Source organism: Cupressus sempervirens, chromosome 4, assembly GCF_028749045.1.
Source record: "Cupressus sempervirens isolate cs-2001-9-10 chromosome 4, ASM2874904v1, whole genome shotgun sequence".
Taxonomy (NCBI): Eukaryota; Viridiplantae; Streptophyta; class Pinopsida; order Cupressales; family Cupressaceae; genus Cupressus; species Cupressus sempervirens.
This window is the reverse complement of record NC_143121.1, coordinates 881,286,912-881,311,341: the sequence shown is the minus strand read 5'-3', so window position 1 is coordinate 881,311,341 and position 24,430 is coordinate 881,286,912. Positions and strand designations below refer to the sequence as shown.

The 24,430-nt window shown below is 37.6% G+C and overlaps 1 protein-coding gene across 1 annotated transcript in view; it reads left to right on the top strand.

The window, feature by feature from the left end:
* LOC149564206 (squalene monooxygenase SE1-like) overlaps positions 1-24,430 on the top strand; it is a 121,892-nt gene that overhangs the window by 35,631 nt on the left and 61,831 nt on the right. The window lies entirely within an intron of this gene.

Here is a 24,430-nt window from a genome sequence, read left to right as displayed (position 1 = left end):
ACATTTTTTTTTCTTTTGAGATTTTTCATTTCTTATCATAGAGTAAAATTTAGAATATTAGCAACAATTCATTTTCAGGTGCATGACATTTTTTAATATTAAGACTGACAAAGGCATCAGTTGGTGTGGGTTATTCTAGTAGGATTAGTAATTCAAGCTAGAAAATGATTTTTTAATAGTTTTTGATTTAAATATAGGATTTAATAATCAAATTGTTTGTCAAATCTCAGTTACAATTAAACTGATAGTTTTGTTAGAGCTTCTAGAAGGACTTTTATGTAATTAATTTCTTACACATTTCAAATTTTTAACATTGTTTTGTTCCTTACAATTTCAAATTGATATTTTAGAACAAATTTTTAGAAGAAGTCTTAAAACCTTCAAAAACCAATTTCTTTTTGCTGATGAGTCACATTGGAGCAGTCTTCTGAGACTCATTGTAATTTATGTGTGGTCACATTTACTCTTTTGGTCAGCCTGCAAATCTTTACATGGTTCTCATTGAGGAAATAATTTCAATGCAGCTGTTCAACAAACAATTGTGTACCTTTACTAGAAAATATGAATTGCTGCTCCTCTCCCTTCACCTCACAAGCTAAGTGATGTCCCAATGTTGTGATCATTTGCAAGTTGTTGTTAATCATCATATCAATACCTGAAACTGTAGTAGACCATAGGCTTGAATGGTCAACTGCTCAAGGACAGATTCACAACATACGTTCCATTAAGGAAACCTTTTTGTGAGGCCACAATTATTCTTTTTCTGCATTGAGCATCATTTAGGTTTGTATCACCTTCCTCCATATCTTCAGTTAAAAGTTTGTATTTCTTACTGTGGGTCCATTGTAGTCAACTCTATTTTGCATAGAAATTCTAACAAATAGGCCTAAAACGCCAAATATCTATAAAAGCCTAAAAATGAGATCTAAGAACCATCTGAAATGAGGCTTTCTTTCTCGAAAATGAGTTCTTGTAGGAGATAGTTGTTGAATAATCTAATGCTGGGATATAACTTTACCGGACCTAAAGCCTCGTCCAGTTCACCAATTTTGAGATCTGCCACCAAAGCATTTAAAAGCACAACCATTGAGACAGGCACAAGGGAACTAGGAATTCTCTTTAGAAAGCAGAAAGGGAAGTGCAGAGTGAGCTACTACATGTCTAGACTTCAACTGATCAGCCAATGGCATCAAACACTCCTCAGCCTGAGATACATTCATATGGGGAGATGAGGAATTTAGGTCCAAGACTCCAAAGCTGGAGAAGGGTATGCAAGAGAGGGTAGATACCCACAGGTGGCTTCCTTAAGGAAGCCGCACTTTTTGAAATAAAAGCCTTGGCTAGGGGGAGAGTTATCAATAATTTGATACTAAGTTATTGATTTTTTTCACTAAGAAGCCAAATTGGGAGCATTCTTTTTCTTACCAGAACATGGATCCAACATGTGTCAGAGACTTGTTGTCCTCCATTTTGTTATCGATGATAAAATGGAGGTAACAGTACTAAAATTTTTCAACTATGTTTCGCATATCTCTAGGATAATTCACACTGTTTAATTGGCGAACATTGATCAACTTGTTGTTCCCAATTCGCCTAGAGAATCGTTTTACTGAAGGCTTTCGTCAAGTTCTTATTGTTTTTTCATTTTATTAGCCTATGCTTGATTTTTGAAGCCTTCAAAGTCCTTATTTGCATTTTTGAGTGTTTGTTTAGTTTGGTTTAACTTTTTTGTTTTGTTCAACCTCTTGCTTTCGGTTTTCCCTTCAATTCGGTATATCTTAGGGCTTAATCAGACCTATTAGTCAAAAGATATGACCATTTAATTGCCCAAAAAGTGGACTCTCCAAGCTCAAATGCATATTTAAAAAATGGATGTTATATTCTAATGTTGAGTTTCACTTTTTGAAAAAGATAAATTAAATTCACTACATTTTATGTTTTTAAGTTACTTTAGGAGTTAATTTTATAACTTAAGTCATTATAGGGCACTTTATGTTATATTTTGATGTTGAGTTGCTTTTTGATTTTTCAACTTAAGTGACTATAGTGCATTATATACACTAATTTAACATTGAGATTTACTCTAATGTTTTATTTAAAACATCTTAGTAAAATGTTACTTCTAATTGAATATTTACAAATAATATGTAAACTATATAGTGTAAATATTTTGTTCCACCCCTTTAAGTAATATTTGCTCAACAATCAATTAGACATGTGCTAAATAGATTTGTTCGACCCCTTTAAGTAATATTTGCTCAACAATCAATTAGACATGTGCTAAATAGAAAATTTAAGTTGTGCAACTCAATAGGTTTTTTTAAAAAAATGTTACATGCAATTGCATCTAGAGAATGCGATTTCTTCTTGCATGCAAATGCAAATGCATCTCTAGAGTGCGATTTTGGCTTGTCCAACCCAAATGCATGAAAGTCAAAAGCATATTTTAAGACATGCAATCACACTTGGAGAGTGTGATTTGCACTTGAAAGGCAAAATAAAGCATGTCAATACATCTATGGAGTGCGATTTTGCTCTTGGAGAGATATGTTTGACTTAGGCAAATGAAAAAGTACATTTTAAAACATGCATTTGCATTCTTAGAGTCCGATTTGCATGAGGAAAGCCTTTTCCAGTCAAAACGTCACATGTAAAAGCCTCCTAGAGTGCGGTTTGCACTACCAACTCACTTTGCATATGCATTTGCTTCATGCTTTTGGCTTTCTAGGGTGCGATTTTTCCCTTAGGTCAAAAAAATTGGACTTAGAATGCAAAATAAAACATGTCTTTGCATTCCTAGAGTCCGATTTATCATTGAGAGCATGTATACAAGCAAAAAAAGTCGCATGTTACAAGGCTGGTAGAGTGCAATTTGCATTAGAAGTCACAAATACAATCATTCTTAAATATGCAAATGCATCTATAGGGTGCATTTTGGCTTTTGGATGCATGCAAATGCTTCTATAAAACATGTTTTTCCTCCTTGATGCCAAAAATGCCTCTTAAATGCATTTCTAGGGCACATTTTTCACCAAAAATGCCCAAATACATGCATTTTCCAAAAACTTTTTGCATGTAGATGACTTTGAAGACGACATTTTGCCATCTACAAGCAAAAAACACCCATGCTATTGGGCCTTCTAAGTCTGATTTGCAACAAAAACGTTTGAAGGAAGAATATTGCTATAACATCTTGGTCTTTCATGCACATGTGTTTGCCGTTGGAGATCACGATTTGCATTGAAACTTTGAATTTTTCAAAGGATCTTGGTTGTTGCATGCGTTTTATCTTGGAGAACTTGATTTTGGAGAAGACTTGTTCATCCAAACTATTACAATAATAGATAAGACGTCTATTATTAGTTAATGGTTATCTTGTAAATATCTTTAGCTTTAGTTTGCTTTCGTTTTTTGCTTTCTCTGGAATAGAATGTTTCTATTCTTTACGATCGTTTCCTAAGGAAACATCATCTCTTCCTTTTGTATAAATTGACCTTTCGGTCTCTGTTATTAATAAGCAAGTATTTACCAATTACCTTGTAATATGGTATCAGAGCTAAATACTTAAATTTTTTCGGAAAAATTTATAATTTCTTCTTGAAATTATTTGTTTAAATTTTTCCAAAATTATTTCAGCTAATTTCTCCAAAACCCACCTAGGGTTTTTCTGCTTGGAGAAATTCCCGAATTACGGGTCTGCAAATCGCGTGGAAATCGTGGCCATTTTTTGGAGACTCGCGTTTTTGGGGTGAAAATCTGCATGTTTCTATATCAAATCTTCATGCTCTTAGCCGTCTCAGTCTGTCATCGTGCTTTGGGAAGCAGATTCGACCATTTTTCATCAAGAAATTTGAAGTTTTTTCAAGCTTTTTTCAGCTAGGGCCGTTTTTTTTCGAAACCCTAATTTTTGGGGTCGAAAATTTTTTTTGTTTGCAGATTCTTGGTGGGTTTTTCGAGAGCTCAACTGGGTTGTCGTCCGTTTTTTCTGGGTGCCTCGATTTTTGTGCCTCAATTTTCGAGCCAGCGGATTCAGAAAACGACAGCAGATTCCTTCTGGGTTTTTCGAGCTCTCTTTTGGGTCATTCTCTGATTTTTCTGGGTCTTCCGTATTTTTGCCTCGAAGAACGTGCCTTCACAGATTTTCACAGTTTTTCATTGAAAAACGTGCCATGGCATCTCTGACAAATATTCTGCTCGAGCATAATTCCAAATTCAATGGTCGCAATTATGGAACCTGGAAGCAGCGCATCATCGCAATCTTCGAATATCGAAACACTGATCAACTTGTTCTGGGTGTTAAGCAGCGTCCGACTTCTCCGGGTCCTGATCAAGATACATGGGATCTGAACAATCGAGAGGCAGTAATGCTTCTCAAACTCTCCGTAGCTGATGACCAGCTTTCTCAGATTCCATCCGGCAAGACAGCGGCCGAAATCTGGACACATCTAAAAGGTCTTCATGAGACTTCCGACAAGAGCAGAGCCTTCTTTCTGAAAAACACTCTGTTTTCTATTGTCATGGATGAGCGCACCTCGCTCCAGGCACACCTGAATCGGATTCAGGAAATCCGTGATCAGTTACTTGCCATCGGTCGCAAGATGGAGGAAGAGGATATTGTGGTAATCACTCTTCGGAGTTTACCAAATTCCTATGAGCATTTTATCGAGACTCTCAACATCACATCTACTGGTGTTGATCTAAAGTTCACTGATCTCTGCACCCTGCTACTTCAGCAAGATCGGTGGAAACAACAGTTCGGTAGCAGCTCCAGTTCCACCTCCACTGAGCAAGCCTTTGCTGCGAAATCCTTTCAGAAGGATAAGGGCAAGTTTCAGCAACCATCTCAGCAGAAGTCTTCTGCTCCAGCATCCGATGGTACCAAAAAAGAACATTCAATGCAACTATTGCCACAAGTATGGTCACATGAAGGTTGCATGTCGGAAACGCTTAGCTGCCCAGACTAAGCAATCAGGTTCACAACCCAAAGCGAACAATGCAGAGCACACTGAGCAGGTGGAATCTGCCTTTTATGCCTTCATGGCTAAAAGACCTGCAGATCATGTACAGTCATCTGCCTGGTACATTGATTCAGGTGCCTCTCGACATTTCACTCACCGCAGAGACTGGTTTACTGACTACCAGCCTTATTCAGATTCTGTTATCTTTGGTGGTGGAGAAGAGTACACGGTTGTTGGTAAAGGCAACATTCAAATTCAGTCTGTTGGGAGGAAGCTCATATTCCTTGATGTGTACTACGTTCCAGGGATGGAATTAAATCTACTCTCGGTCAGTCAGTTGCTGCGACATTCTCCACACTTGGCAGTCACCTTCAGTTCACATCAGTGCACCATCACTGATCGGGCGACTAAGTCTACTATTGCAGTTGGTCTTGAGGATCATGGTCTTTTCACACTTACTGATTTTGGTGATTCTCAGGACTTAGCTATGGCTGCTCGGCGATCTTCCATCAGCTCACTTTGGCATCAGCGATATGGGCACTTAAATGTGCATTATCTCTCACAACTTGCTTGGGATGAGCTTGTTCTTGGTTTGCCAGAGATTCAAACCCAACACCTTGGAGTTTGTGACGCATGTCAGGCTGGGAAGCAACATCGCACACCTTTCCCCAGTGGCGATTCTTGGCGAGCTTCTCAAGTACTTCAGCTTGTTCATGCTGATATTTGCGGCCCTATGGCCTCTCCTTCTGTTCTTGGGTACAAGTATTTTTTGTTGTTTGTAGATGATTTCAGTAGAAAAATGTGGGTGTATTTCCTTAAAAAGAAATCTGATGCATTTATTGTATTTTAGAAGTTTAAACCCTTAGTTGAAAAAGAGTCTGGGAAATCTATTATTACTCTTAGATCAGACAATGGGGGGGAATTTTGTTCTAATGTTTTCTCCAGCTTCTTGGATACACATGGCATCCAACGCCAGTTCACCACACCCCACACGCCACAACAGAACAGTGTAGTTGAACGTCGGAACAGGACAATCACCGAGATGGCTCGTTCCATGCTCGAACACAGACATGTTCCGAAGCGTTTTTGGGCAGAAGCAGTTAACACTGCAGTTTATCTGTTGAACCGGTCACCCACAGTGGCGGTCAAAGGTAAAACTCCGGAAGAGGCCTGGTCAGGTCGCAAGCCCAGAATCAGTCACCTGAAGGTTTTTGGCTCTCTTGCTTTTGTTTGGATCCCTGATGCTTCACGCACCAAGTTGGATGCCAAGAGTCAAAAACTGATGCTTGCTGGATATAGCAGTCTTCACAAAGCCTACCGCCTTATTGATGTTGAGACATCTCGTCTCATATACAGCCGCGATGTAGTCTTTGATGAGCAGCGAGGACCATTCATGCCTGTTTCTTCTGTTCCTGATCCAGCAGACCAGCCTATGCAGGTTCATGATTTGGGAGTTCGGCTTCCATTAGGTCCACCTGATGGGAGGGCTCCAGTAGCTCCTACAGCTCCAGTCCTGCCAGTGATACCTGTACAGCCACCTCCGGTCACCTCGTTTTGAAGATGCTTCACGTAAGTTTGATCCAAATTCTTCTGATCAGGATCCTGCTGATCAAGCATCTCCTAGTACTACTGTTGGTCATTCTCCTCTCCGGCCTAAGTGGTGGGCTAAGACACTTGCTGATCTTCATGATGATGAGCTCATTGATGGGAGAACTACTTGAAAAAAGAGCAAAACTATAGATTCTGTTAACTTTGCTCTTATGGCCAACATTCACAGTGTGTTTGAACTTCAAACATATTCCGAGGCTAAAGGAATTCCAGAGTGGGAACAGGCCATGCAATCTGAACACCAGAGCCTGCTGAAGAACAACACTTGGGTCCTTTCTGATCTTCCCCCAGGGAAGAAACCCATTAGCTGCAAATGGGTCTACAAAATCAAATACAAATCAGATGGTACTCTGGATAAGTACAAAGCTCGTTTAGTGGCAAAGGGCTTTTCTCAGCGTTAGGGCATTGATTATGAGGAGACCTTTGCTCCTACTGCAAAGATGAGCACCATCAGATTAGTCCTAGCCATGGCAGCACAGTATGGCTGGAAGGTCCATCAGATGGACGTAAAGAGTGCTTTCCTGAATGGTGATCTCCATGAAGAGGTCTACATGATGCAGCCTCCTGGTTTCAAGGTTGCTGGTAAAGACCATCAGGTTCTCAGATTGGTAAAAGCTCTCTATGGTTTGAAGCAGGCCCCTCGGGCATGGTACATCAAGATTGATACGTACCTCAGTGATCAAGGCTTCAAGAGGAGTTCTTCAGACTCAAATCTGTACATCAAGACTACTGACAGTGACATCATCCTTCTGATTATCTATGTGGATGATCTGATCATCACTGGCAGTTCAGCATCTTTGATTCAGGGAATCAAACGACACTTATGCCAGTCTTTTGATATGATTGACCTTGGGCTCATGCATTATTGCTTAGGTGTTGAAGTTTGGCAACAGTGTTCTGGTATATTCATCTCTCAGTCCAAATATGCTAGAGCCTTGTTAGACAAATTCCGAATGCAGGATTGCAAACCTGCATCTACACCTATGGAGAAAGGTCTCAAGTTATCAGCCAAGTCTGATTCTCCTTCCGTTGATGATACTACGTATAGGCAACTAGTAGGCAGCCTCATCTACCTATCTGCTACTAGGCATGATATCAGCTTCGCAGTCAGCTATATTTCACGCTTTATGACAGCTCCTAAGGCTGATCATTGGATGGCAGCAAAGCGTGTGCTTCGTTATGTGAAAGGCACTTCTGATTATGGACTTCTGTATTCTCGGAGTTCTAATCCTAAACTCAGTGGGTTCACAGATTCAGATTGGGCAGGCTCTATTGACGATAAAAAGTCAACATCTGGATATGTGTTCAGTTTGGGATCCGGTGCAGTCACATGGACCAGCAAGAAGCAGCAGGCAGTTTCTCTCTCTTCTACAGAGGCTGAATATAGAGGGACTGTTAAGGCAGGATGTGAAGCTGTCTGGCTTCGTCGGATGCTTGGGGATATGCAGATGTCACCAGCAGGACCGACTACTCTGTTTGTTGATAACGAAGGCATTATCAAGTTAGCACGGAATCCAGTCTTCCATGAACAAACCAATCATGTGGATGTTCATTGTCATTACATACGACAGCTGGTTGAAGACGGGACTATAGATCTGCAGTATGTTCCTACCTCAGATCAGACTACAGACATTCTCACCAAGCCTCTTGGTCCTGATAAGTTTGTCAAATTCAGAGGACAGCTTGGTGTGTTAGATAGATTAACCATTAAGGGAGGGTATTACAATAATAGATAAGACGTCTATTATTAGTTAATGGTTATCTTGTAAATATCTTTAGCTTTAGTTTGCTTTCGTTTTTTGCTTTCTCTGGAATAGAATGTTTCTATTCTTTACGATCGTTTCCTAAGGAAACATCATCTCTTCCTTTTGTATAAATTGACCTTTCGGTCTCTGTTATTAATAAGCAAGTATTTACCAATTACCTTGTAATACAAACTTCTCTTTCCTCCATTTTTGACTCATTGAGCCCCAAGTAAGTAGAAGGATTCAACTTTGTTTGTATTTCTTACTTGTTTTGCTGCAATATTGCATTCTTTGGCTCGTTTTTGTCCATTTGTTCAAATGCAGCCCTTGTCTTTTCGATCTTGTCTTTAAATAAGTTTGAAATCCTCTTATTGAAAATGCAAAAACTCTTCCAAACTCCAAAAATGTAAATTGCATGTAAAAGGAGATTTTAAAAGTTTGTCATGTTTGAGTCAATAGCAAGAGGTGAGTTTTTTTTTTTGTTCTTAGTTTTTCTTTTTTGTTTGTTACTTGTTTTGATTTCTTTTTGGGGAGAAAGTTGAGGATTTCCATCCAAGAATGCAAGTGCATATACATGCTTTCATCTTCCATGTCAATCCACACTTTATTCAATTTCCAAATTCGATTCTCCAACACATGCAATTACATCTTCCAAACTCAATAACATGTTTATCTCAATTAAAGATGATTCATTTTTAGCACATGTAATTACCTCTAGAGAACCCAATTTTGGTTAAAAGGTCACACTTTTAAACACCAAAGTTATCATTTTGCACATATCCATATGCATCCAACTTGCATTCTTGGCCATTCAAATAAAAACCAATCTTTGCCCACATGCAATCCATCATTCTAATTCCGATATTGGTTCTTTTTGTCCAAACACATCCTTTTCCTTTCATTTCCAGCCATCGCATGTGCTTCATAAGTATCTAATCAATACTTTGAACACTCATTCTTCATAGATCTACCATTGCAAACCAAAATCTAACGCCTTCATGGATCTAATCCCTTCAAACAATGTATTTACTCTTTGGAATTTCTATGTCGTAGCGCAAGATATGTTCGTGCCATCGAAAGCCAAAATAAAGATGAAATATCAATATGATAAAGAGCTGGCTCACATAACTGCATCGCCCATTTCATCTACTCTGGATCAAATCTTAGATACAGAGATTGGGCATGTTGACATGGCCAATTTCTTGCAAAGGATTGAAGCTCTTGCCGACAAGGATATGTAGCAATTCAAAAGGAGTAGTATTCATCTGCTATTTACTTTCCCTATGACTGCCCTAGAACTTGAGTTCGTCTTGGGATGCGCTTGTCGTTTCAGCCCTAAATTAAAAACTGTTGAGGATGCAGATGGTAAGGTGATTTTCAACTTGGATCTAGATGTTATTGAGCAAATCTTTAAAGTCCCTTTGACTTCAAATTGTGGGGATTTGTCTAAAGAAAGGTCCCTGCGATTGTAGAATCAGAGAAAATTAGATTATCAGAGGCATACCAATGATAACTAGTTAGAAAATAAGAGACCCAATTTTTCTAGATGGTCGAGAACAATACACAGATCCAACGTCACCCCAGAAGTTAATGATTTGATAACTCACCTTAGCAGAATCTGTGGCCTCAAAGAATTTGGTAACTTTGATCTCTAGATGTATAAGTTCATCTTCCAGATTTTTGAGAACAAGGAACCCATCTATTAGGGAGAGCTTATAAGCACAACATTGTGTGAACAGTTGATTCATGTAGGGGGACATCAACACCATTCTACATGAATTCATACTTGGTCTACATCGCTGCAGCCATGGGGACGTTCTTAGGACTCTCCACCAAAGGAGATTGGTCTCTAGTTCCCATTTGGAACTACCATGACCAGATTATGCCGACACAAAGCTAGCATCATTACAAAAGGGTACAAGATGCATTCTTCGGACATTTCAGGTGTCTTTTTGACAAAAAGTTAGTAATCAAAAGAGTTTCAGATAAGGCTTGGGAAAAGATAAATTAGTTCGGGTGCATTTTCTTGCTATTTCCAACTTTCACCTATTTGAGAGTTGGTTATTTTCTATTGAAATGTTTAAAATAATTGGGGGGGGGGTGTGAATTAGTTATCCAAGGTCCAAATGTACAAATAAAACTTTTTAGTACTTCAACTTATGCATTCATTGATCATTCAATATCTTAAACATTTGCATATTGTTGTCCTAGGTCAAAATAACTTTGTAGATATGTAAACATGTAATACCACAAAATCAATTACACATTTTGACACAAAGATTTTACGTGGAAATCCAATTTGGGAAAAACCACTAGTAATATGCTACCAATTTTCACTCTTTTGAAGTGAGCTCTGTGAGGAGCCAACCTTGTTAAATGTTACAATGCACACTGTTAAATGTGACTTGGTTAAAGGATTTCAATCACCTTGTTAGGAGAGCCTTGTTAGAGGACTTTAGAACATTCCGTTAGAATGTCACCCAGGATTTACTAATGACTGTTAGGTTAACCGTAGTCCAAAGGATTTATCCAGATTGATACAATTGTTAGAAAGTAACAATAGGAATTGATTTGATAATAAAAAAACTCACTTGTAGATTACAAATCTCACATTCAATCCTCCATTCTGCTTGGCATTCATCCTCTTTGTCTCTAATAGCTTGTTCACCTTTCAAGCCTTCATTTCCTCAAGCTTTCTTGCTTAGTATGCCAACTGCAGACTCTTCCATTTGGCCATCATATGAAGCAACACCCTAGATTGCTTGTCTTTCTAAGGTTCTCGCACATGACAAGTTGCTTCTGGCCTGATATCTCCTGATATAGAGAATTGAGGTCTTTTGTTGCTTAACCACAATCGTCCATTGTAGGGTTAGGTAAGATTCATTGAATCTTCCCATCTTTCCATTTTATTCCCTCTAGAAACTTCTTTTACAAGCCTCTTTGGATTCATCTCAAAATGGGAAACTTCTTTTACAAGCCTCTTAGAATTCATCTCAAAACTGTTTATCTTGAATTCTGTGCCACTAGCTCATATAATTATCTTCCACACGCTTCACACAATTCAAGAAATCAACTTTGTCGGCTTAGATTCGTCAAATTTTCGATTAAATTCATTTTACTAGCACACGGCAATAGCAAGCTATTTACTCGGCAAGCATTGTCTTCTAATGCTCGACCAACACTTGGTTGCTTGGCATACACTAAGTCTTTACTAGTGCTCGGCACATACTAAACTTTCTTCACTCAGCACCAACTAGATTTCTCTTTGCTCGGCACAACTGAACTTATTGCTCAGCTTCAACTAACTTTCTGCTCGGCCTGCACTGACTTGCTTGGCTTCCACTATTTGCTCGGTCAGGCTTGGCAGACACATTTCTTTACTTAGCCTTTTTCTAGTCTTTGCTCAAGTATCCTTTCATTATAGCCTTAAGTAGATAAACAATACACTATATCATCAATGTCTTACTTGGTCTTAGTGCTCTTTTTATACACCATATAACTCAACCTTTCTCTAGGCTCTCTTGTTATCCTTTCTTTTCAAATTATCTTCATTGATCAATCAAATGATAGCATTTAGACCAAAGTAAACAATTGTTTCACTAACAAGTAGTATGTTTGACATCAGTGACAAAATAATGATTGTTCCTTTATAGGTTTCAACAATCTTCTTCATTTCAACAATCTCCTTTCAACAATTTTCAGCAGTGTACAATTTACCAAGATATCCTATTGATAAGGATCATTTGCTTGGGGATGGCTAGATAGCTCATAGAAGTGCAATCATACCAACAAAGTCAATACAAGCCAGTATTCGGCATTACCACCGTATACACTCAATTCAATGTTTAAAGCAAAAGCTATGGAAGAAAAACTTCAACTCATTACCTTGAAGAAGTTCAAAGCTAGATCTGATTTTGACTACCGAGGGATGCATTCAAAGATCAAAAGGGCATTCACTCATGTTCATCAATGGAGGATGGGTGGATTGACTTGCGCACTGAGATAAACATCATCAACATGGACTATTGTAGGCTTACGTTGCAACAAATCATCAACCTTGATATGATTGAGATTCCAAAAGGGTTTGAGATCGAAGATGATGGCATGATCCTAAATCTAGAATATCGTAATACTCAGCTTGAAAAGCTTGACCCCTTTCCTATTCAGTGGCAACAAAAGGAAGGAATTTCTATCTATGATAGATTCCAATCTATTTTGTTGAATACTAACAAGTGGTTGAAAAGTAAGGGCCTCAAGAGAGTACATCCAAAGGTTGGGGTAGATTGCAATCACTTTGGGCCAGCTGGAAAGAAATCTCAAGTGGAGATCAAGAAAAAAGGTGGTTCATCCTCAGGGCTTGTTAAGACTCTCAAGTTTAAGCTCAAAGGAGGAAAATAATCAAATCAACCTTTGGATTCTTCTCAAGCACCCTTGCAAGTGCAAGAATTAGAGGAAGAATTTGATGAAGAGGACGAAAGAGGAAGAGGTAGAGATGATAATCAAATCTCCCCTGCAATCGCCAAATAACCGCAAGCCATCTACTGAGGAGAAACCTTTCTTAGATGCTGTAGACAATGATGTGGATTCATCCTCCACTATATTCATGCTTACCATTTCCATCTTAGAGGTGAACATGTTGGCACTCCCCATCTCTTTTGCAACTCCTATCCTCGCAACAGAGCAATGTGATAACTTGGGAAATGTATTTGATGATTTTCCAACTCTCATAGAGGATCAAGTGTCCCAACTTGATGCCTCAGATGCAGGGTTCGAGATGTTCATGATAGAGTCATCTCAAAGGACACCCATGGTTGTAGCTATACAAATTGAAGTGTGTACTGTGACAACAAAAATACAATTAGGATCAATGTCTGTTGTAGCCACTGTTCCAGTTTTAGCAAATGAAGGTTTCAGTCTGTCTGCATGGTTGGGAAAAATCACCATGAAAAGGAGGAAGATCGTGCTACCCCCAAATAATCTCTTTTTAAAGAAAAATAAATCTAAACTCCAAAGGCAAAGCTTTTCCCAAGAATCGTTGTTGATTCTGAGAAGACCAAATATGTCGAGATTGCAGAGTCTTTGGTGGATAAACCAGCTAAGGAGCCTAATGAAGAGCCTTTGGTAGATAAACCAGTTGAGGAGCTTAATCATTCATATTACAAGTTCACCAAATTTGAACTTGGTAAACAATCATGGCTGGGGTGTTTACAAGATGCCCAAGATGCATTCTTGAATTTGTCAAAAAACAATCAAGAGCTCTAGGAAAAGAAAAATCATTTGAAGCTGGAGAATGCTTGTCTTCACAAGATCATACGTCAACAATCCTTGCAGCTCGTGGTCATCACGTTTCAAACATCTTAGGTAAATTGGAGAGTTGAGGCAACAAAGGTATGGTTTGAAGAGATTATATTAGAAGAAGTTCAGTCGATCAAATATGTGCTCAAAGTTCTTGAATATATCCGAGGTATTGAGAAAAGACTCCATGACATGATTGCTACCTCCAACCAAGAGAGCAATACCCTAAAAGAAGATTTGGATATTTGGGATCAAATGGCAAACACTGATTTGGATGTCTTGATTTAATGCAATGTCATTCTATCCCTGGATATATTCTACGAATATGAGGGACTCATGGGTCATAAGGAGCAAGTGATGGAAAAACTTTTGACAAAAATACAGGGAGCCTTAGAAGGTTGTTAGGTAGTAGAAATGGGGATCATGAGCGTTCTATAAGATAGATGGGATGCAAGATCCTTACAGAAAATGATAACCTGTTCACTGATGAGGAAATGACTTCAGGATACACTGGCAGAATGAATGCTGATTTTGATTATGAAGATTTTGGCTCGCATACGGTAACAAGTTCACTACATACAGATTTGTGGCAAAACACTTGTGGGATTCTCTTGCAGAGAATTACAAAGTTGTAAATCAGCACATGCAAATGCAGTCAGAATTGAGGCACCCTTGGCTCCCCAACCAATTCAGAGACAATGAAGGTTCCGGATTTCCTATGGTTCATGATTGTATTGCCAAATATAAGGCTTTCCTTGACAATCTCAAGGGTTGATTCAACATTTTCCGCCTTTTTCTTTTTAGTTTTTAGCATTTCATCTTTGTAGTTGTAGAAGATGAATTGCATGTGATGCAATTGTATGTAATTTGATTGCATGTCTTGTGACATGTAATCCAATAATTCTTCTCACCTAGTTTTAAGGGGTCAAAGTGGTTGAGTTGCTCCCCCTTTTTCCTCCTTATTTCCCTCACTTCTTTTCCTATATAAGAAGTGCCCCCTAATTGTAAAAAACATCTTATTTTTTATGCAAGAGAGCTTTGATAAAATTGTGCAAGCATAATTTTGATTGTGTAGTACTATTTTGAAGAAAGTGAATACAAAAAAAAATTGGAGCTGAAACTTTGATTGAGAGCAATTGTGAATTTGTGATAGTGCAAATTAGAAGCTTTGGCTGTAATTTGTATCTATTATCTTTGATTCATGTTGTTATTGTGTGTTTAAATAATAGAGTATAGCAATTTATGAAGCAATCAGACTCGAAGCTTTGACTGAGTGTGATTGTGGTGATACATAGACTAGAAGCTTTGATTGTAGCTCGTATTGTCATCTCAATTCACAAAACATAGTTAGAATTCCCTACTTTTAGAAGTCTTTGCGCTCCAATGGTAAAGGTTTTTCTTTCAAAATAGATTAAAAATAGGACTTAGAGCCAAACTAGTACACTTTCAATCAGCCTTTGAGTTGGTGTTGGTTATTGGTATCACTGTTTCCAACTATTAGATAGAAGTGTAGTTAGAGATTTCATCTTGCCCATTACTTGCTCTGCGGGTAAGTGGATTCTTTCTTGAAAGATGAGAGGAAAGAATATTGGTAACACCCTTTATTAAATCTCTCAACTTCTTGCTTACCTTGAGTCGATCCAAGGATTGGTGAGAAGGGGGAGACTTCCCTAAAACATAGGAGAGACTTTGTCACATACGCTGTGGCTGGTTTACCTGTTTTGCGATTGCATTTGAACAAACAGTTGGTTGCAAAATATCCACCCAACAAGACTGAAACTATTACGACATCTAAAACTCAACCTTTCAAAATCTGTTTGCCGCTTCCAAAGACCACTTCCCATTTTAAGCTAAATTTTGCTAGAAGACATGCAGATATATCCAACTCAACTTGAATGCATGCAAAGGGTTTATAAGATAGTTTAGATGTTTCAGAATGGATAGAGATAACTTGGCAGCGTAATGCAAAGAAGGAAAGCTGTGAAGCTCTTTATGTTATTGGAAGACATGCAGATACATCCAACTCAACCAGAATGAAGGGTAAAACTGAGAAACTTTCTATCAGAGAATTAAAAGCTGGGTACCATGACATGCAGAGAGAAGCTCTACACTAGACCCACAAACCCTTATTCCCTCACTTCTATTTTTAAAAAGCCTTGAACACTAGAATAAAGTATAGTTACATTAGTGAGATAGGATTTCCAGTTCTCAATTACCCACTTGTATCTCTGGTACACATGGCCAAAAATGATTAAATCTGCAAATCAGCCTATCTGTACATGTGATCCTTCCTCAGCTACATTAAACTCCAAGCCCAATAGCAAAATTTTCATTGGTAACTTTACCACCCCCTTAACTTACAACGTTTCTTAATTGAAGCATAATTGGCATCTGCATGTCGAGATTAAGGTGCCTCAACCTTAGGAGTCCTAAGTGGATTTAATCCTATTATTTTGTTTTATTTTTGTGCACAGTTTTGGAAAGATTTTCAGCAGAACCAAATATTCCACCTGGACAGGCTTGAAGTAAAATAGGAAGCTCTATTTCGGCAAAAAGCTTGCTTAGCTCATCTTAGATATTTTGCATGCGTGGAAAAATGATTATTGTATTAAATATTATTAATGCAAGAGTTAGGCATAAAAGAAGTTTCTAATTAAATGTTGAAGATACATTGAATATGGATGTTTTTTTGAGAAACTGCTTCCTTTTACATTGTAAGCTCTATCAAAGTAACAAGAATCGGAATCGGATCGAAATCGGCAAGGCCGAATCAAATCGTGAATCGGCCATGAATCGGAATCGAATCGGCCATGAATCGGAAAATTTAAAAAACCCTTGAAATTTAGCAAGTAACTTATTTCATAAACCCTTTATCGCTGATTCGATTCACCGATTCACAAAAAATCGTTTGGCTTGAATCGAATCGCCGAATCGCGTGAATCGCATGAATCGCCGTGATTCTTGGAACTATGAGCTCTATAAATATAAGTATTGCTAGAGGAGTTCTATGAGAGAGAAGTTTGATATTTGCATTAAATATTATTTATGCAAGAATTAGGCACAAACGAAGCTTCTCATTAAATGTTGAAAAGACATTGAACATGGACACTTTTGAGGATTTGCTTCCTTTTGCATTGTCAGCTCTATGCATACAAGTGTTGCTAGAGGTGTTGTATTAGAGAGAAGTTTATTTTATAGGGGTTATGATGCTAGATTTTCTCCAGGATGGAGCAGGATGTAAATCTCCATTTAAAGGTTTAAAGCCTGCAGATTGTATTGTAGCCGTGTTTTTTTGCTGACTAATATGATGACTCTTTGGTTTTAGAGTGGGGTTTTTTATCTGAAAGCGTTTTCCCCCACATGAATTCTGTGTTATATCTTTTGTCTTGTTCTCTTTATTTGTAAAGTTTGGATATATTTGTCATTGTTGAATTTAATTACACTTTGAATATGCAACTAGAATTGCCAAACTTCCAAGGAGAGTATTAATTGATTTCTATATCTCTCTTGGCCATTTGATATTGGTATAAGTATTGTCTCTAAGAGACATGTCATGAAGTGTTCATGTCATGGCTCTTCATTTAAACAAACAAACTTAGTCATAACCCAGATTGGATTAGATAGTACTTAACTAATTTTATTATTGCAAATTGTTGATCTGCATAGAAAGTGAATGGATCAATTGCTCGATCCAAATTATGTTCCAATATTAGTATGCTTGATCAATTCTACGCATGTATATCAGATCATTACTCGATTTATACCAAGAGAATAATATAATCTGCAAATTCAGATTTCAGTATACTTACTGTGATAGATAGAGTTTTGATTTAATACAAGAATGATTTCTTTGTCTCCAAGGTATATGAAATGATAATTCTTATTGAGCACAAGAACTGTGTATAATGAACTGACATATATACATATGCACATAATAATCAATACAGGCAATCCTCCTTATATCTGACTGAAGCTACTCTTAGCTAGGGAAGATAACTAAGTATAACTCAATTTAGATATCACCTAACTCGTGGTATTAAGGAATATAGAGAACATCAAGTCACATGAGATTCTTATATACTAGTTATGGTATGTATATAGACATCACGTCACATGATGTCTACATAATATATCGTGGCATGTCCACGGATATTAAGTCACATAATATCCACCACGATCATATCATAAAGAACATATTTATACACAACCGATATCAAGTCAGCATGATATCTATATCCTAGTTATGGTATATGTACTGACATCACGTCACATGATGTCTACCATGACATATCATGGCATGTCCACAGATATTAAGTCACATAATATCCACCATGATTATCTCAAAAGAGCATATTTATACACAACTGATATCAAGTCAGCATGATATTCGTCATGATAGTGAACATTGTAAAGTCCTCATCTTGCAATGATGAATACAAGTGTACATTATCAAAAGATTCTGACCTTTTGTAACATACATAGGGGGCCCATAAAGTCATGGAGTCACACATATGACAAAGGAGTTTAGATAGAGTCATCATGGATTCTCTCACTTAGTGATGCCATTGCATCATGCACATGACATCCACCATGAACCATACAAGAGGGTGGATCCATCATGACTAAATCCATAGGGTGAAAACAATGACTTTCACCTCAAACTTATCTTCTCAAAGGAGAAATATGTAGGGATACAAACAATAGATCACTGATGCTGAAGTTCCTTTCTCAGCTAAGGCTTCATTCTCCATCATATCAACCTTGTCCCATTAGTACACAAAACTTCTCTCTAGCATGAGGTTTAATGAGAATGTTGGTCATTTGTTTTCAGTGATAATGTACCTCAACTGAAACTTAGAGAAACCACTTGTCATCGTTTACTCCCTTTGAATCAATATAATTGGATGCCAACAATTGTAGATCCTTAAGTTGCTCCCTTTGTAATGAAGGCATGCCCTGTTCACATACTCCAATCATAGAAAATATCTTATTCCAAGGGACTCATCATTAGGCACATGATTTATTATTTTGATAAAGGCAACTTCCCATACACACATGTACTTGCCTAATTTCATTGTAACATGAGTGAATTTGATGTGGATTTGTCTCCAGATTTGACTACATCAGGCATTCAGCCAATTTGGTTTCCTTCGAAAGCTCCAAGTACATTCGTCAACCTCCTGACCTCCTTGTTCAAGGTTGCTTCTAATATAATGTTATTTTCCTTTTCTTCGAAAATGTTTCAGCCAATAACTTAGTCCTATGATTGTAAACATTTAAGTATCCATCTAACTTTGAATATCGATTTAATCAGATCCTCTAACTGCTCCCTTTTGTCATTGAAAGATATCCCTCTTCCAATCATAGAAGATAATTTTCTCTAATAGTCTTACATCTTTTGACATGAAAGATTATTCAACATTAAGAAATGCTAATCTCTTTATTGGCATGAAAGATGTTTCCCTATCTTGGTGAGCATTTCAGATTGACTCTGCGGACAGTAAATCTGTATGTTCATCACTTAGCACCAAATGGATCACCTTTCTCAAAGCAATTACATCACCTCGACAAGCCTCAACAATGTATCCATATCTATGCATTTGATCCTCTAAATATTTAGACAGATTGCTAAAATCCTTATTCAGGCTCCAAGTTATTGAACAACTCAGATTCCTTTACTCAGCAATAGTTCTTTGGAGTTGGTGGCACTAGGGGTGAAATGTGCTCACAGGATTGTCGCTTACTACATGAAATAATGTCACAATTGAATCCTTGCAGTCCCTTTATGAAGCTGTGGATTAGCCAATAAAAATTAACTCAATTTCAATGGAACATCCTTGCATTTCAGATTCAGTTGAACTAATGGACCCAGAACAAATATTTCATCCATGAATATTAAAATGGTTTCACTGATGCATAATAATATCAATCCAGGGAATAATTTGTGCCACTACATATCCAAACACTTTCAGTAGTGTTCTTCACTCTCACAAGCTCATGGTGGAGGTGGGATGCACACGTCTAAATGTGACATCTCCAACAAACTATCTTGCAAATCCAAGCTCATCCATTCCCTGGCTTTGTCTAATACAGGTTTCAAAAACACGACATTCATAGATCAATTCTCTAGTGAGCAGACATTTAGATCATGGAACCCTTCCCAACATTACAATAATTTCTGCAACATCCATCTTCTACCAAGTCTTATCCTGATCTCCATTGAATTGATATTTGTAATCTTTTCGATGTTTATAGGTATTGAAGAGTGGGGAAATCTTTGTTGATTTGTGAGTTTCAAACTGGTATTCTCAATCCTTATTGGATGTAGACAAGTCATGGTTCCCAAAAAACTTCCATTTGCTAATCATCTACTGCAGTCATCGATGTTTGAATAGAAGAGAGGAATTTTGTTCTCAGACTCCTCTTGTCGCTGATATAGATGTATCTTCTCCTTCTATGAATTTATTGTCATGAACCAAACCAAGGTTCGATGACATAGATTTCTAAACTTAATGCTTTGATACCATGTAAAGTATAGATATATTTGTCATTGTTGAATTTGAATACACTTTAAATATGCAACTGGAATTACTGAACTTCCAAGGAGAGAATATTAAATGATTTCTATATCTCTCTTGGCCCTTTGATAATGGTATAAGTGTCTCTAAGATATATGTCATGGAAGAACATGTCTCCACAATGTGGAGCCATGTCTGTTCATGTCATGGCTTTTCATTTAAACAAACAAACATAGTCATAACCCAGATTGGATTAGATAGTACTTAACTGTTTTTATTATTGCAAATCGTCGATCTGCATAGAAAGTGAATGGATCAATTGCTCGATCCAAGTTATGTTCCAATATTAGTATGCTTGACCATTGCTTGATCAATTCTATGTATGTATATCAGATCATTACTCGATCTGTACCAAGAGAATAATATAATCTGCAAATTCAGATTTCAGTATACTCACTGTGATATATAGAGTTTTGATTTAATACAAGAATGATTTCTTTGCCTCCAAGGTATATGAAATGATTATTCTTATTGAGCACACAAACTGTGTATAATGAACTGAAATACATACACATGCACATATATAATCAATACAAGCAATCATCCTTATATCTGACCGAAGCTACTATGTATCAACACTATTGAATGGTTTTGTATTGTTGAATTTTAATGTTTGACAGCTTCTAAAACTGCTTGTTCTAACAAGATATGAAATTGCAAGCACTTTCCTCTATATCGTGGAAAATAAATTGTCTGATTCTGCTTTAGGGCATAATAGTATGTGTTTGTATCAACATATAGTCATCTGTTTGTGAAGAAACAACAGGTATTGGATGTAAGCACTGCTATGGGTTGTAAATCTACTCTCCCATCTTTAGTAAGCAGACTCTAAAATCATTGCTGCTGATTATAAGTTGGGTGAGTGATCCTGATTATACATTAGAGATTTTGAGAGGCCAAGAATTAATGGATATATCGTATATGTCACCTTGACTCCCTGGATCGACTATGGCCATGATATTAACCTTATGAAGTTGGTAGGGTTCCATGCAGCAGGGGAATGAGCCTCTTTAGAATTCTTCACTTTGTTTCTTTTCATCACCATAAAACTTGTTATGAATTAGGCGTCAATGCTTTGCACAAAAAGCAAGACCTCTTACCTTACTGAAAGATGTAACACTAGAATTGAAGTAGATTATTTTAGTCTTTCATAAGCTTTGTTTCATATAATAGTTGTTATGTAGACTGAATTTGCATAAGTTAGCTTCTGCCCTTGATGATTTTGTTATTGGTTTCCAATGTCACTTAGTGCCTAGAAGTTTTAAAGCTGTTTGGAAAAACCCAGAAAGGAGCTCCAAACTCAAAATCAAAAAGTTGCAATGCTGCCCATTTAGAGAACTCTTTTTCAATTGTTTGTTGTACTCGAGGGTTTTAAGTACTTGAACGAAATTCTCTCATTGGTGACTTCAGCGTTTGACTTTGTCTCCATTGATGTCAACAATTTTCAAATTTGTAGCAAGAAGATGTACCAAATAAGAGTGGGATGGTTGTAGCATGGCCTTGCCTTGCTGCCTCAAGTAACCTGAAGATGTACCCATAGGGTAGCCGGGGCAGCAGGGCCTGGCCAAGGATGAACTGTATACACCAAGGGAAAAGGCAACCAAATTATAAAAGACAATATTCTAAATTTTATCTGTTAGATTTGGAGTTTGATTTTGAGTACACTTCCACCAGATAGGCATCTAACCCAGATCAAGTAAAGCAATTTTCACACTTGCTTCCTTGCTTAGAAGCTTTTTCTTCATGTTTTCTGGCAGAGGGACCAATTAGTGCAGCCGAACAGGAGCAACCATGAGCTTCATGCCTCTACAAGGTACATTTGGTCATTTTTTGTTGATCTTGTTTTATTCAATGTAATAAGGTCTTATTAGACCATTTTAGGTTGGTAGGAGTCTAGTTTGGTCATTAAGTGTTAGGGGAAACAATAATGTGCAAAGTTGCAAAAGCTGTCAAGCAACTCTTCTGGCAAGTTTTGGCATAAAAGCACAAAGTGATGTGTTTTTTGTTGTAATTCAAAATCTGGTTGCTATCCATTGGGGAAGGTTGGAAAACATGTAAAAAGCCTTGTTCCATCAATCAAAGGGGTTGGTTGGGATGATTTGTTGATATGGAAGCAAGAAACCACCATTATTTCTGCAACTCTCACATGTATTTATCAGTTTTCTTGCATTGTACGGTCTTGTACTGAATGTAGAGGATTGAGACTGATTGGAGATGGAGGAATGAATCTAATTTCCAAATCTTTCAGTTTCACTTCATTGTATTAAGTAGATAAAAAGTTATTGCATTTTCTTTACTGGTTGCCTGAAACCCCTATTTCAGGCTAACAATGAGCACTAAAAAATGGTTTTTCCACCATTTCACCAATGAGAAATCCACAAAATTAGTGAAATGGTCTGTCCCCATGCACATAATGGTTTTGCAAACTTGCAGAGGGATTGGTCAAGGTTTGTGAGTGTTTTGGAGGCCATGAAGGACTGATATTACTATGTATCAGTCACAGGAAGCCCGTACGATGCAAAGATTAGTTTTGGAGTTGATTGGAGAAGTCAAGTTGGGTTTAGATCCTGGTTGACGTGTTCCATGTGTTGGAACATTAGTTTGAATGCCTTGGTGGATTTAGTGCCAAGCCCTAGCATCAATTCTAAGTAAATTGTCAATTAGGCCTATTGAGGAAAAGAGGACGGTCAATTTTCAGGCAACACAAATCAAAAGTAACCCCTACCCATTTGAATGAATGTTTCAAAAGGGCCAAACAGGCATCTGAAACTGGTTTTAGTTTCTGTGAATGATGCCTACTTTGAAAGTTATCCCCTGACAGACCCATTTGGAGGGCTATTAGGAAAGATGCCTAATTATGAAGGAACTACCATTGATGCTTGCCCAAGATTAACTGTGAGTGTTTGTGTTAGTTGAGAGATTCTAAGCCCTTGCTCTGTATCACCAATGATTTATCATAAGAGGAAATTCATGTCATTAATCTTGGATGTTTGCTAAAATTGTGTAAATTTCCAAACATAAAACGTGCAGATTGAATCCTGAGAATGAGAGGAAATTCATGTCATTTTCAGCTTCTTGAGTTGAGATATTAATCTTGGATGTTTGTTAAAATTGTTCAAGTTTCCAAAAATAAAAGGTGCATATTGAATCCAGAGACATATATTGCAAGTGCCAGTATTCATGCGCTTCAGGCTTTACGCAATGCACTTCATGTACTCTGGGCTCTATGGAATGCATGACAAGCTCTTTGAATTGAATCTGCGCCTTTCATGTTTGGAAATCGAAATTTGTGCTGATTTAGTGAATGCTATTCAAATAAAGCATGTAAACTGTCTAAATTAGGACTGTTTGTGGTTACATATCTTACATCACATTCAGGTATGCATGGTTTTAACATATTTAATATTTACGTATCAGCTAGGAACTAAATTGGTTTATTTGTAAATATTGTGTTCTGTATAACCAGGTTGGCACTCTGCAGCCCCAAACGGGGTTCAGGTACACACTGGGTTTGGGTGTTGGCAGGTTCATGCTGTGTGCACACAGGGTGCACGCCCAGTGTTGTGGGTGTGCACAGGTTTTCACACATGCAAACCTTGGCGCACCCACAGTGCTGGGTGCATACCTTGTGCCGCATACCTGGACGCATCCATGAGGATCCATGGCCCAGGCTAAATAAAGTGGGCCCAAACTTTATTAAACAAAAAATAAAAATAAAAATAATAATTATTTTTCCTAACCCTAAAACATAGTAAAATGAGGCCTTCAAAGTTCAAACACTCTTTCATTTCATGTTTACCTCACTTTTTGCTCTTGTAATATTTCCTCCATCATTGATCAGGTATTTAAATTTTTAATGTTTATCTTTGGCATTTGGCTTTGATCAATGATCAAACGTCATGCTAAGAAATGATTTAGTTTTACAATTCTGTATATCTCTCTTATTTTTTGTATATGTAAAGCATAAAATCACACACACACACACACATGTATCCATACGTACCCCAGCCCCTAAAAAAATAAAAATTCACGTACCCAAGTATCGGGTTCTTGTACCTGAACCCATCCCCAAACCGGTAACTTAGATTGTTTTCTATGAGGATGCACTGCCTTCAAAAAACTACATGTTTTCAGGATGGGGACACCCCTAGTGCACTCTGGCAAACTCTTCTGTCCTGCCATTGCGACAACATTTTTGGGAATGTTTTCTAGATGTCTCTTTCTATACAGAGTATGGCAGTAGTGA